Genomic DNA, 15,965 nt, shown 5'->3' with positions numbered 1-15,965 from the left:
GCAGAACACTGCACCACAGCGGGGACCTCTGATTCTTCAGGCTCCACAGGGAGATGCTACATCAGTGGTGGAGGCAAAGTCCTATCTAATGATCCCTCCTCAGCTGATTGCCATGATTCATCTTTTGAGGTTAATCATATCACAGGATTTGGACAAGAATCTCACCAGCTCCTAATCATATCAGCACTAGTCCTTCATTATCAATGATAACAATCTTCAGCCTTGCTTCCAGGTGGATCTTAAGAGTGGCTCACAGAGGAATCATGAGCAGGGTTAGACACCACAGACACATGTGACAAAGGCTGCCATGACTTATTAGTCACATAGCTAGTTCACACCCCAGGGACACAGACAGTCCTCCACTGCAGGGGTCACTCTAATAAGTCTCTTGAAGGTCCCTGCTGAATGTTAGGAGTTTCTGATTCCTGTCGTCTCAAAAATGCCTCTTTCCCAGCAGCGCTTCCTTGTTTGCTTCATATAATCCAGTTGTAGTTTTCTTTTGCTTTTTTAGGAACAGTCTTGTTCTGTAGACCTGGCTGGCCTAAGACTTTTTATGTAACTCAGGCTGGTCTCAAACCCACAGCAATACTCTCCGGCCAGCCCGTCTCTCCTTTTCAGTACTCTACTGTACTTCCTGTTTCTGTATGTGCACTTATTCATTTCCCTGTCCTATTGAATCCCACAGTTAGCTTTTGAGTAGGCATTGCATTGCGTCTCCCTGTTGTTTTACTCAGCATTGTATCTCTAGCATTTCCAAGAGTTGTTAAAGAGGATTGCTTTTTAAAATGAAGGCAAAAGTAAAGAAGGATAAGGAAACATTAACTGGGTATGGAGAAAAGCTTTTAGTATAAACCTCTCCCCAATCTTAATACTTTAAAAATGTCCCAAACTCATGAAGTAACTTTGCTTACTATTACAGGAACAGTAGTCATATGTCTGTATGTTAGAGATCTAAGAATGATGGTAGAGGAAACCCATACTGCTCCTGGATGCATAGTTATCCTCAGCCTCCCACATGAAGGCATACGCTAGCATGTTTCATGAAAAATTTCACATACAGTCAGACAGACAGACAGATACACACACACACACACACACACACACACACACACACAGAGCGAGTGAAAGAGAGTGCAAATTTCTGTATGGCCAAAAAAAAAAATAATCCAAAAGCAAATTTTTCAAAAATAGAAAAGATGGGAAATTCTGAAACTTATATAGTTATTATTAACTGTAATGTATAAATAGCAAGAAGCCAGTAGGAATAAAAATTTGAAGTCAATAGAAAAAGAAGGAGATGAACTATCCTATAGAAGACTATATCGAAAGATGCTTAGTAGCACTTAACGGAAAAATGAAAATTAACACTACACAGAGATACCATTTGCAGTCAACATGATTGGGTCAAATCATGGGGTTTAATGGTATTTTTGGATACTACTAATAGGGGACAAGAAGATCTAACCCTGGTTGGGTCACATTCTCAAAATTTCACAAGGGTACACCCCTTTAACCAATAATTATACCTTTAAAATTTGTCTCGGAGAAAAACCTGCACATTTATCATGTATGCAACAGAGTACAGCTTGATATGATAGGAAAAATTTATCAGTGGGGACTAGCAGAATAAACAGTAACATATTTACATAACAGAATACCATGCAACCAAAACAAATGAGCAAAAAAAAAATGCAGTGGTCCAGAATGACCTCCAAAACACAGTGGAGACTGTGAGATGTAGCGTGGAAGGCAGGACTGAAAAATGTGAGTGGACTGCCTCTGTGAGAGGGGAGCTGAAGGCATACCCATGACTGAAGAGTCCACCAAAAGGTCACATCAGCAATCAGCTCATAAACTGATTACATAAGGAAGCTGCTCAGGACAAACAAGGAGCTGGGGGGAAAGAGACAAGAGACAAGGCTTTTCATACAGTTTTGATGAGTCTCTCTGTCTCTCTGTCTGTGCATGCATGTGTATGTGTGAAGATCAGAGGTCAATAAAAGGTGTCTTCCTCCATCGCTCTCAACCTATTTGGCTTATTTAGAGTCTCTCTCTGGACCTGGAGCTCACCCCTTCGTCTAGAGCATGTAGACATCTCCTGGGAGCCTTTTATCTCCACCTCCAAAGCGCTGGAGTAGATGTGCTTGCATGGTGCCTGGCTCTTTATGTGAGTTCTGCGGACGTGAACTCAGGGAGGCATGTTAGCATGGCAAGCAGTCTACTGGCTGAGCCCTAGTATTTACTTTTGAAATGTAACAAATATTGATCTTTCTTAGAATGGGGAACAAAATACCCATGGAGGGAGTTACAGACACAAAGTTTGGAACTGAGACGGAAGGAGGGACCATCCACAGACTGCCCCACCTGGGGATCCACCCCATATACAACCACCAAACCCAGTCACTAGGCAGATGCCAACAAGAGCCTGCTTACAGGAGCCTGATATAGCTGTCTCCTGTGAGGCTCTGCCAGTGCCCAGCAAATACAGAAGTAGATGCTCACAGTCATCCATTGGACAGAGCACAAGGTCACCAATGAAGGAGTCAGAGAAATACCCAGGGAGCTGAAGGGGACTAGAGCCCCATAGAAGGAACATCAATATGAACTAACCAAGAGCTCCTTGGAACTATACCACTAATCAAAAATTAGTTAGATGTTAAAACACATGGTGGAACTTGTGGCTCTAGCTATATATGTAGCAGAGGATGGCCTAGTTAGTCGTCAATGGGAGGAGAGGCCCTTGGTCCTGTGAAGGTTCTATGCCCCAGTATAGGGGAATGCCAGGGCCAGGAATGGGAGTGGGTGGGTTAGGGAGCAGGGGGAGGGGGCAGGGATAGGGGATTTTCAGAGGGAAAACTAGGAAAGGGGATAACATTTGAAATGTAAATGAAAATATCTAATAAAGAAAACCAACCAAACAAAAAAACCAAAACACAAAAACACCAATAAACAAAATAAAAAACAAAACAAAACAAAAAACCCCCAAAACAAAAAAACTAAAGAGATCTTTCCTGGCTCGGTGAAGACGAAATGGAGTCTCACCTCCAAAGGGTGTCCATCAGTCTTAGCCACTGTCAGAGCTAACGTTTGGTGAGTGTGCTAAAGCTTTATTTGGCCTTGTTGGACTACAAAACACCTCCACTCATCCTCTCTAAGTTTTGTAGGAGTCTATGGTGCTATTAAACAGCTGACCCCATTCTATGTCTTAAGGAGTTATCAGTCAGATGATAAGGTAACATTAACATGTTCAGACTGAGACCTGGGCTGAGCCCTCCTGAGAAGCCTAGGCTGATTTCTCATGGTCTGTTCTGTGTGTTGAATGAAAAACAAGGGATGCCCACTTGTTGCTATGTAAAAAGAAAACCACACTTTTTGAGGAGTTTAAATATATGAGATTATTAAAAGTTAGTATTTCTTTACTAATTAGGTAATATTTATCAAGCTTCTAAGGCACTTGTGTGATGGTTTTAGTATGTGGGAAAGGTTATTAACGTGGGCAGATTGTGACATTCAGCTGATGATGTGTATCATGTACTTGAGGGGACCCTAAAAGAGAAATTGCCTTCACTAGCAGGTTGTAATTAATAGTCATTTACCAGCAACCCATATTTGGTAATAAGCCACATCCTCACTTTCTGATAGAAATGAGAGCATCACTACTTTAATCAGTTTCCCACAGGTTTCCTCATGTTGTAGTCAGAGTACTGCCTATAACAATGTAGACATCAGGAAAAGGAGGAGGCATAAAAGTGCCTATGTTTGATTTCCCAGTTTCTCTGTTCCTTTACAATTCTAGTAAAAAGAAAACCAGTACGCTATCCATATTGTCAAAGATTTTCATCCTGAGTTCTGTTTCCACCTTAGGAGACGATTTCAAAAGGAAAATGTAGGGATAAAGGGAATATTGGATTTTTTTCATTCATTCATTCATTCATTCATTCTAACCAAATGTCTAATATGTCCTAAATATTTTGCTATCATTTGTAATAACAAGATGAAAGACACACTCTCTGTTTTAAAATATTTCTGTGTTGTAAGAAAAAGGAAAAATAAATATCCAACTAATTAGAACATAGAGTGATAAGCACTTGTAATTAAGTTGAGCATCAATCTCCAAGGGAGAGCAGAGGTGTAGGACTGTGCCTTTTAATGAAGAAGCTGAATAAATGAGGAAGTTTTGAGGAGATGGTACCTTCAACGGAACCTGAAGGATGGAAGGAACTGGATAAATCACAGTCGATGGGGAGGGACACCAGGTAAATGCAACTGGAAAGATTTAAAAGGCACAGAGCAAGGCAGAGTGTGGCCCACTGAGGAAGCCATAGGTACTGTCAGATAGTGCAGTACCTGTCTAGTCCTAAAGAACTAGAGCTAAAAGTCCCACAAAGATTGGGATGAAGAGCTACTTTAGTCGTGGGAGGGCTAAGGCCCGAAGGAAGAGTAAGAGGCATTCAGGCAGAGTGCAGGGGATGTGCCAGAGCAAGAACTGTACTTACTACTCTCGAATGCCTACTTCAAGAAATGGCTAAGAAGCTACAGGCATGGATTCCTGGTTGTCAGCGATGAGCAGACTAGTCCCGATACGATTCCCCTGACTATTATCTAATCTCTTTTGTTGTCTCTGGAACCATGGCTCCTTCCCATCAATGAATTCATTCAGTCCTGTAATCAGCTCTGATTAGTGTTGTTTAACATCAATCTTTCCTACTTTTTTCAAAGAAAGATACCAATCAGTTGCCGCACACCCCTGCTTGTTAAAAGCAGCACCTCTCCTGCTGGCTTACCATTCTCTTAATCAAAAGGGCAGGAGGAAGCAGTTGGGATTCACTTTTCTCTTTTTTTCTTTCAAAGTACACAAATGTCAACTTCCTCAAGGATGTTTGGCACAGCGGAGTTCAGTCATATAACGTACAAAGTCAGCTTGATCAAAAGGTTGCAGGCGGCCCACTGCTAAGATGGAGGGAGGAAAGGAAACCACAGCCTCCCTGAAGTGTGAATGAGTGCACAGGCCACAGTCACACGCGTATTTACACTGGAGACATGCTGAGACCACAAAGGCGTATAGGAAATATGAACTCTGCCAGGACACTCTCCATCTTTGCCTGTGAACCTGGAGCAGCACTGGCTGCCGGAGCTGCCTTCTATTATGCCCAGCCAATCGGTTTCATATACTCTATAGCAACCTGCAGCCATGGCCAGTTTGTGGATTTTAACATTTTCTGTATGTCACATACGATAATTGGCTTTCCCTGTCTGGGTGGGAAAGTGTTTGTACCTACATGGCAATACCTCCTAGGTTTGAGGTGGAAAGGCTAAGGTTCTTCAATGAAAGTTCCCGTTCTCTAGGGCTAAGGTGGTGTCTTAGTTACTTTTCTATTGTTAAGAGACACCATAAAGAAAGCAGCTCATAACAGACAGTACTTAACTGGGGGCTTGCGCACAGTTTCAGAAGGTGAGCCCACGAACATTATGGTGGAAGCATGGTAGCCAGCAGGCATGGTGTTGGAGGTGTAGCTGTAGCTGAGAGCTTTCATACTGATCCAAAGGTGGAAGACAAAGAGAAGAAAAACAGGCCTAGTCTGGGCTTTTGAAACCTCAAAGCCCATCCTTAGTTACACATGTCCTTCAATAAGGCCACACCTCCTCCAACAAGACCACTATGCAGATCCTTCTCAAACAGTTCTGTCGACTTCAAACTGCAGAGCAAAGACTTAAATAGATGAGCCTGTGGGGGCCACTGTCATTCAAACCACCACAGGGAGACTCAGGTTTAGACACATTTCACAGGTGACTATGAAACTTAGGGATCAAGGATATCTGGGAAACAATTTCATAGACAAAAAATTTTGGCCACAGTGGCTCACAAAGCCTTCATTCCTTACCAGTGACCTCATCTTAATGTTTCTTTGTCTCTGCACTTAGTGCAGGCTCATTGTAAATTATACACTCATGTTCCTTTAAAAGAGCTTGATATATACTCACTGACTAATTTTTGTAATTTTGCAATAACAAAATATCAAACAAGGATTAATCTAGCTCATTCCCATGGAAACATCAACCAGTAACTCCCAATATTGACCTCTAATTAAATACTGTGCAAGTATTTGCTTAGTCAGCACTATTTGACTGTATAGAGTGGTTCTCTATCCATTTTCATCGTGCTGTCATCTGATTGATCATATCACTCATTTTAGTGCTGCTAGAGGTGATACACACGAACACCAGCCTGCCTTTTGTTGAATCTCAGGGATGGGAATGATGAGGATGATACAAACCAAAGAAAATTAAATAGGAAAAGAAACTGCCCACCTTAGTGCAAGACCTGTCATGCATCTCTGAACAGCTGACTACATCGTCTCCTCTCTCTGGCAAGTGTATCTCTTTCCTTACCTTTTAGGAAGACACATGCAGCACTGTTAAGTGCTTACCATAGTGTTTCAGTTAACACTACTAGGATACAAATAGATTTCTGTTGCCTCTTTTGAAATAATTTCACAATGTTGAAGAAAATGAAATTTTCAGGAACAGACTAGTATGTGCCCTGATATATGTATGAGAGGGATGGAAAATGGTTATAAAGAATATCTTTTAATTGTAGTTGTGCTGTAGTGATATTAAGAATTGTACAATTAATTTCCACTATCAAATTAAACTGGTAAAAGAACTTAGATTAAAAATATAAGTCTGCTCTGCTTGCCTTGGTCTTTTGTAAATGAAGTAACTTTAAATTTAGTTTATTGTTTCTAGGGTTTTCTCTCTCTCTCTCTCTGTAGGTCAAAAAATATGACCTCCCTCATAAGAAATAATATACAGAGTGACTGTGAAGGTCAGTAATGAATAGAGTAGAGAAAATTATTGCAACTAAAATAAGTACCTAAGGTCATAGACTATTTTCCCAAGAAGCCTGAACTATACTGATGATTCCTATTGGGACAGAATATGTCTCTTGAGTGGGGTAGAGACACTGAGTTATGTAGCACGTAGCAAGAGTATCTCTTACAGGACAGAATTTACCAAGAATCAGGGAACATTAGAATAATGTAACAGTGTCTTCAGACAGAAAAGAGATATAGACTATGGCTGTACAATGGAAAATTATACATATTTTAAAGAGTCTATACCTATTGGCTACCAGAACAGTGGTAAACATTTGACAAGTCTTTCTGAATTACATCGGATACAACTTCTATTTTCCAAAGTTAGGTTGGAACTAACAAGCTGTCCTGTACCCTCAGACTAAAATGAGAAAGCTACAGCAACTGCAGCAGCAGCAGCAGCAGCAGCAGCAGCAGCAGCAGCAGCAGCAGCAGCAAGGGTACAGCTCTGACTCGGAGTTCTTGCTCACGAAAAATTCCATGTCCTACTAGTCCCATTGACAGACAGGTAAATGCAGAGATGTGTCAACAAATACATACTAATGTACATCTACAGTTCCCTCACCCAGACATACAGAGAATGTGTAACAGCGTCCAACGGTATAACACATCAGTGGAAATGGTTACCTACAAGTACATGAAAAAAAGTATTAATATGCAGATGTTAACATCCGTTGTGGGTAGAGGCATGCCATTCTATGCTAGGTCTATGAGTTTTCTATTCAAAGTCTTTCTTTAATTTTCTCAACAGCTTTCCCATAAAACTTTGCAAATCTAGGCTGCAGTAGTCTGCATGGACCTTACTTCCTTACTTCTAAATTCATCACTTCTAAACATGTCCTTCCATCTCACGTTTGAATTTTCTTTCATCCATTATCATGTTTTCACAACTATAACATTGGATTCACCAATCTCTAAATGACTTATTATTATCTCATTCATCCACTTCACCTTGTAGTGTCTCCAGCAGACGTACTCCTTCTACTAGCAAGCCTTCTACATTGAACACAGGCCACCATCGTGCAGAGTCCTGGAGCACTCACTGCCATTCTTTAATAGACTAAGAATTCCCATCTAGATACTTCTAGGAACTAATTACTAATCTTAGCACAACAACTATAAAAACTCTACCATCCTTGCAAGCAGTAATTGTGTTTTTGATGATCAGCAGTATTGTTAACTATTATGACAATTACTAACTGAGCTCAACACAGTACTTTTTTCTATATTTAAATTTTACCTCTCCTATAATCTTTCCTCACTTTTTTCATGAATCCAGAATAGTGACTATCAAGGAAATATCATAAACATATGTCAAAATGTAGCTGGCAGTGGCTTTATTGTTAACAATGAAAGGTGATGCCCTTTCCTATGTTGGCTTGCTATTAGGCACACTGCTTTACTGTGCTTTTAAACTTTTCATTAGTTAATCTTTGGACATGACTGGCACTAGTTAATAGAAACAGCAGGTATAAGGAACCCGAGATGAAGTTCAGGGCAAACGGTCTCTGATGGTCATCAGGGAGTCAACATGAGGATCAGTGTGGGAGGCAAATGCATGATGCAGAAGAGTCCGCCAGGGTGCTTTAATGCCACTTCTCAACAATGTGATTAATATCCATTTTTACTCACTTATCACTGTGATATTTTTCTGAAAATGTAATAAATATAGAAAAGGGTATGTGAATAACATGATGCAGAAATCAGCATCAAGGTTAGAGACAAGGGCATCAGACTAAAATATGAATCACTGTGAGATGATTCCAATTCCAAACGGGATGGAAACATGCATAGGCGTACAGAGTACAGCTCTAGGGAAGCGCTCACAGTGACTGAAGCAAAAGATGTATGGAGAGGTCAGGCCTATTATTTTAACTGAGTATTGATACTAAAGGCTTCATATTAGACAGGAGACAAAAATAAAGAAGACTTAGGACTAGACGGCTGAGAATGATAACAAAGAATATTGACAGAGCAGCCTAGGTAGAAGGTGAGGTCAGCAGTTAGCACATTAAAGCAAACAGACAGGAGTTACCAAGAGCCTAGGAATGGGAGAGCATTCACTCAGTTATCCGTTTGTTGTTTATTTATTTACTGAACTAGAAATTCAATAGGAACTGATCAGAAGATACATATTAAATCGTGCTTAACAATTTTATAAGTCAGAGGAAAAACAGGGATGAAGAATTAAAGCAGTTAATGTATGAGAACCAGAGTAAGTAAATGATAGGCATGGGCCCCACACAGGATGATATGTTTGAAATTTGTTAAAGCTAAAATCAGTCAGAAGCTTACATCATCCAAAGATAGATTCCATCTACATTCTCTTGGAAATTAACATGTAGGTAAAATGTAAGCCCATAGTTGGACTAAGAAGGCATTTCCAGGTGGAAAGGGCACACGAATGTGTGTTTGTGAATATACTGTATTTTTTCTAACATGTGTGAACCATGATTCTGTGTCACAGGAACAGGTGATAATGAGAATTTTAACCATCAGAAAAGAGCCAAGGACTAGAGCAATATCTCAGCACTTAAAATAACTCACCACTCAAGTAGTAGTGTGGAGATGAGAGTTCTGATATAGGTATGGCATCCTGACAGTAATTCTAGCATTTACAAAGTGGAGGCTGGAAAGACCTGGAAAATGCGGGTGAGCTAGACGAGCCCCTTATCTGCCAACTCTGGGTTCAACTGAGGGATCTGGCTTCAATGAATAAGGTAAAAGGTAGTGGAGAAAGTCTCCTGATATCAACCTCCTACGTCCATACGTTCATGTATGCATCTGCACCATGACACGTAGAGTCACATACATATGTGTACATGTCCCACGGATATGCACACATTTTAAAAGAGTCAGAGCAGACAATGTTTGTAACTTTTTAGGCCTGGAACTAAGAGAAAACAGTTGGATTGTTCCATGATTCTGGCTTACACAACTAAACAAGAAGAACCAGGAGAAGGGATGGTAGGTCTTGGAGGCTGGAAGGTGATCATCGGAAAGTCCCTTGTTTTCTACCGTGAACGAGTGAAAGAATCTGATGTTACACTGTGTAGATAATGTTTTAAAGCAGAAAAACTCAGTAGCTCATACAATGACCTCTCTCGTGCACATGTGTGTGTATTTGTGTGTGTGTGTGTGTGTGTGTGTGTGTCTGTGTAAGAGAGAAGGGGCTCCCCTTTATCATTTGACCTTCAATGAATAATAAAACTGTATTCAGCCTTTAAGCCTATATCAGCTGCAAAGGTGACAGATACCTGTCATATTTTAGGACAGCTTATCATTTTATCCCCTGGAGTGATTGAGTATTTATAGACACAAAGATAGAAACATAAAGCCTATATGTATAGGCAAGAGTGCCCTGGAGGTGGCGATTAGGACTAGGCAGTAATTTTAGCTTGAAGTTCCTATGACTTAAATAGCCACTTGAGCTCTGCTCTTGCAGTTTACGATGTCAATAGAACCCCTAAATGAAATTACAGCCTTCTGATACGCAGCAGGGTATCCTTTCTTTGCCATGCAATATACACGGCCAGAAGAAATTGCTCTGTATATGGGGTTTCACTAAAGCAGAATTTATCATAAGGCAGCTCTGCTAAAATATCATTATGCTGTTATTCACTGGATAACACATCTAATGACTCGGGGTGCACTTGATAGCCATGTTTCAGTGAACACAGACGCACGCCCTGATGTGAACTGGGCACTCCAGTGCTTCAAAGCACTATCGATTTCAATTCTACCATAATTTACACCTGGCTTGTTTTGCCAATAGCCTGAACCCATGCTAACACTGGAACATACACATACAAGCATTAGAGAAATCAGAAATGAACTCTATAGCAAAACTGCAAGCAGAAAACTTTTGCTGTTACAATCTCTCTAATTAAATATTCTGTATGATTCTGTGTTACACTTGGATATTTATTCTTCTAGTATTGTCCCGTGATTGGCAGTGACAGTAACACTAACCTCTTATGTTTATACAGACCGCATGTACTTCTGGGGTAGGCTCTGGGCTGTTCATCTTGCCCACCACCCCAGTGTATCTAGCACACCGACAGGCACATAGATAGTAGTTTTATGATGGCGTCACTTCCTTCTCTCTGTTCCATAAACACCGGTACTCCAACAGTCTGATCCTGTTTGTTTTCCTTCATCATATTTTCCTTGAGACATATCGACTTCATAATTTGCGCTTCACCCATGACAATGATGATTCAGAAGACAGCTATGCATCTATCTCTGTCCCTGATCTAGCTTCAGTATCCCTGACTGAACCAAACTGCCTACTGGACACCAGTCTGGATGCTCCCCCAACAACTAAACATATTCAAAAGCAAGTTTATCATCTTTCCAGTCTACAAAACTTACTCCTCATAGCTTTTCTTGTCTAGTTGTGTAAGGCAGGAACCTGGGAGCAATCCAGAATTCCTCCTACTTTCATGCCAGGCCCAGAGGTTATTAAATTGTGTCCATTCTGTCAGTTATCTCTGAACACACCTCCTCCTTTCGGCCTATTCCCACAGTTACTGTCCTAGTTCAGGATTTCATTGTTTCCTGACTGAACAATTTAAGGTGCCCCCTAACTCATTTCCCGGCCTCTCCTCTCCCACTCCTACAATCTATCCTTCACTTTCTGCTGCCAGGCTGATCCTCTGTTACACGATGTGATTATTAACCTCTACTTGAAACCTTTTAATGGCTCCCAAAATGCTGCAAGCAGTTAAAGCATCTTTGGATGGCAACCAAGGCTGCTGCCATCACTAAATTCTTTCCCCTTCTTTGGCCTTCTGGGAAAATCCTTCCCAGCCAGCATTGTTACCTTCGGTTTCCTTAACGTTTTACTCCAGGATATTGTGAGCTGTACAGTGTTTGGACAGTCTATGTTTCTTTGGACACCCTTCTGCCTGGTCATCAGTATGTGACATTGTCCCTAGTTCAGTCTCTGTTCTCTCCTTATTTAATCCTTTTACCATTGGTAGGAGACCTACCATCTTCACATTCCCATGCTCCTGGGCTAAGGGACAATATCATATGACCTCCATTATTCTGTCCTTACTGTTTTCCTCTCTCCCATCTGCTCCTGCTACAGAGCCATCTTTGTTATTATCACTCTGGTGTGCCTGGTATATTCACTTTTGTACAATCTACAGTATTTTATTTATATGTACTTGAATGATTTCATTTTAAAATTTATTTTCAGCATCTGAATAAAAAACATACAACTGTATATACTAATGGGGCACATGATGTCTCAGTAATTAATTATATACATACAGTATAATGATTAAATCAAGCTAAACACATTCATTAAAATTCTTCTAGCTTTTAGAAATGTATAGTAACTTACATCGTACTCCAATCTCACTATAGCTTAGCATCTTCACCTTAGCACAACAAACTTTCCACAACCTCCCTGACTCTTCTTGTCTTTACTGACCCCAATTCTCTTTAACCTCCTATGCTCAACCACAGCATCTTTGTTCAGGTCCTTTGCACTGGACAGTTCTACTGAAAATATACTTGCCCCGACATTGACAAAATTTGTTCCCTTCCTTTCACTGAAGCCTTGTCTCAAATGTTGTCCCCATGTAATTTAATATGACAATGTAAGCCCCATCTTTCTCATCCCTGAGTGACGTTTTTCTACAGCAGTCAACACGAACAGGTTATGCACTTTTCATATGAATTTCCTTATGTGTCTCTCCTAGACAATCTATAATATGAGAATAGAGACTTCTCTGTGTTTAATTACTCTTGAATCCCAGCCTGGAAGAGTGTCAGCTACATAGTTTGAGCTCTTCAATGAATATTTGTTTACCAACCATTCATTAGCTCCTATAATAAAAACTGTTAGAGTACAGATTCAAAAATATTTTGTGAATGAAAAAAGAATGAATGTTAAAAAATGTTTAATGATTATAATGGAGAAACAGACTTTATACTCTGATCCTCAAAAAACACTGGCAAGTCAGTCAAATGGGTACCATTATCTTTCTTAGAAAACGAAGCAGATGAGTCCCCTAATTTAGAAGCCTAAATTAAGTCTACCTGATTTGTTCTTTTTTTCCAATTTGCTATTGAAATGTAGAGACAATTTTTGTACTCTGATCATGATGTAGCTGTAACATTTATTACAGTATTTTGTTCCTCTTGACTAGGGAGGCAATTAGCAGGAGGTGAAAGTGCTAATATCTTTTATTACAATTTATATCCTTCCATATTTGCTGCCTTTCATAAAAAGATCCTTTTCTTTCATTTTCAAAAGTGGATTAGGCACTCATACAATTTTGTCCCTTAGAGTGATTTGTATACACTACCCAAGAGGCCACCATACTGCAAACCCTGCCAGCAGGAACTGGAAGGTCAATGTGGTATTTGTAGCTTCAGGATGAACAGGTTATTTGGTGCCAAGTTTGTGCTACTGGAAATGTCCTCTCCATGTTAACTCCCAAAGAAGAACACATTCACTAACAAAACATCGTAGTTTTCGGCCTGTCTGCCGAGTGAGTTAACTTCTCACTGTTTGAGGGTTAATTTTCCATTTTGTGAATGACTTGCCTCCCTGTCCCCCTACCCCCGGCTACTCACATCTATGAATCCAGTGTACTAGTGAGCGCAGAGAGAAAAAATTTAAAAATATGAAAAAATAAACATCCTATTTATATTCTGCACACACAGACATATGAAAAGTTCTGGAAAATCTTTTCAGAAAACAGGATTGAGTACAGATTAGGGATTGTCATGCCGATGACCACTAATAGTTAAGTTTAAAATCCACTTTATACATTTAGTTATTTCTTACTATAGTCATATTCATAATATATTCCCTTATTATCTGGCTTATTATATCAGGGCATTATATGGGGTACTGGAATGGCCACACAGCAAATGACACACTAGAGGCTGGCTCAACTGATGCCCCTTCTCCGAAGATGCCTCAGTGGCTGCAGCTTAATAACTGAAGGAGCGAGCACCAAGTGAATCTGCATTTTCTCTCCTCATCGATCAGCACAATTGAACTTGGCTATTTTCAGCTATTATTTACCTCAAACAGGGCATTTAATTAGTGCTTGTTAAGACAGTGCAAATGATTTGGCTGCCTGTCCTCTTGCCCCTGGTCTTTATTGTGCTGCCTGTCTGCCTCACCTCTCTCTTGTCTAGCTTACAGCATTCATAGCTAATATTCCTGTGCCTCTACACCTACCATCTACTGGTTCCTTAAATGTGGACTTTGAGAAAAGGAAGAACCACTGATTGACTATTCACAAATATTCATAATCTGTAGAAGCCTCTGGCTAACATGGAATATTATAGGTAGTGTGGTATGTTCAGACTGCATGAACTAAGATAGGTATCTGGTTACCTACACAAGTTCTAGAAAATGAAGTAAACTCCTATAAATTCAAGATCTCTATGTTCATCAGAAATGACCTAACCTTTGGGGGTTAGAGGAACTATCCCAGTAAATGGCTAGGACAGTTTCAGCTCTTGGAAGATCTAATAAGGAGAGACAGTCACTGAAAAATCTATTGATTAGTTTCCTGGACATGTTTCTCAATTGTGGTAACCAAGAGATACTCACTGCCAATGAATATAGATAATCATCCATTCCCTATCTATTGATCCTCCAGCTACCCCACTACGATTGAGGCAATATGACATTGTTTGGAAGGGGAAGGAATACACAAGCACAAAATATAATACCTTCTATCAATTCAAAGGTTTTCAATTCAAGGCAGCATATGATAAGTGATGGAAGGCTGCTGCCTGCAAAACTGTTGTCAGTCTCAGACCACCATTAGAGAAGTGGGACTTGACTGACTGGGTATCTTGAAAGGATATCTGGGAAATTCTAACACTAATATGTAACTGCAGTATTAAGTTATTTAATATACAACTGAGTAGCCGAGGAATGAGAAAGAATAAACTGGGTCATTTATATATGTATTAATTGTTACCAAATGAATTCATTAAATATATTTCTCAATTTTAATTATTAGCTATTTAATTTCTGTCTACTTAATTTAAGCTATTTCTTACACAGAACAATTAATATTTTTAAGCTAGGCATAATAGAATTTAGGTTAATAATCTGATATGTATGTTTAACCAAGGATAATCACTTCACTTATCAGTTATATCATCTCATTTGTAGATAGTGTTCATAAATATCTGTATAAACTGCATTCTCAATGTGATAAAATATCCCCTTAACTTTGCTTATCATCAGTTTAAAAATATTTTGTGGAATTCAATATCTAGAAAGACTAGGTAAAATCACATTTTAAATATACAAGAATATAGTTTTGCACACATACATACATTTATAAGTTAGCACACTTAACATATATGTCCCAAAACCATCTTATAACATATAGAATATGAGTCTTTCCTAGGGAAGCCACTGAAACTATCCCCCAAATTTCTTCACAAATAGAACTTCTTCCCTTGATCCTGGCGTGGCTAGAAGGCTGAGAAGCATTAGACAGTTTCTTAATGGGGCAATCAAAAGCTGTCTGCGGAACAAGCTCTTTCATCTATAATTGTAACTGCCTAATCAAATAAATATAATATATAGGAAATAGTCCCATCTAAAACTTGTTTGCAAGAAAAATATATTATAAAACACAGAAGTTTAATGAAATTTAAACTTTCAGATGAACACTGAAAAACAGAACTAGTAACAGTATGCTATAAAGGCTTACTATATAAGTATGGAAAATACTAGGTAATATGAATGCAACTATGTCAACTTACAAAAAGACATCATTTCCTCTCTGATCACACACACGTATCTATCTATATATATTAATCAAAGTCTAACTTCCTATGTACATCAGTTCACCACAACATTTTTATGACCATATAGATCTTAGCAACTAAAAGAAAAAATTCTCTGGCAGACTAGATTTGTAAAATATAATTTCTTGGGACATAACATTAGGTAAATGTGTTTATACTCTCTGCCTAAAGTTGCTTACAAATTTTTATGTACAGTCATAGTTCTTGAGAATAAACTGTTTCCAAGTGTTAATAGACAAAACTGTCTTCAATGTAGCTTGTATAGGCTGGGTTTCTCTCTCA

At 39.4% G+C, this 15,965-nt stretch overlaps 1 protein-coding gene across 28 annotated transcripts in view; it reads right to left on the bottom strand.

Annotated features, from left to right (window-relative positions):
- The window catches only part of Zbtb20 (zinc finger and BTB domain containing 20), a 765,654-nt gene that overhangs the window by 254,836 nt on the left and 494,853 nt on the right, over positions 1-15,965 (bottom strand). Inside the window, exon 1 of one of the 28 annotated variants that reach the window (XM_085832269.1) lies at positions 7,451-7,480. The exons of the other annotated variants lie outside the window; for them this stretch is intronic. The gene's annotated coding sequence lies outside the window, so the exon portion shown is untranslated. Of the gene's footprint in view, positions 1-7,450; positions 7,481-15,965 lie in introns of those variants that run through there. 28 annotated transcript variants of the gene reach the window in all.

Source organism: Mus caroli, unplaced genomic scaffold (assembly GCF_978045245.1).
Source record: "Mus caroli unplaced genomic scaffold, Mus_caroli_1 scaffold_17, whole genome shotgun sequence".
Taxonomy (NCBI): Eukaryota; Metazoa; Chordata; class Mammalia; order Rodentia; family Muridae; genus Mus; species Mus caroli.
Note: the sequence above shows the minus strand (reverse complement) of the source record. Positions and strands in the feature narration are given on the sequence as shown.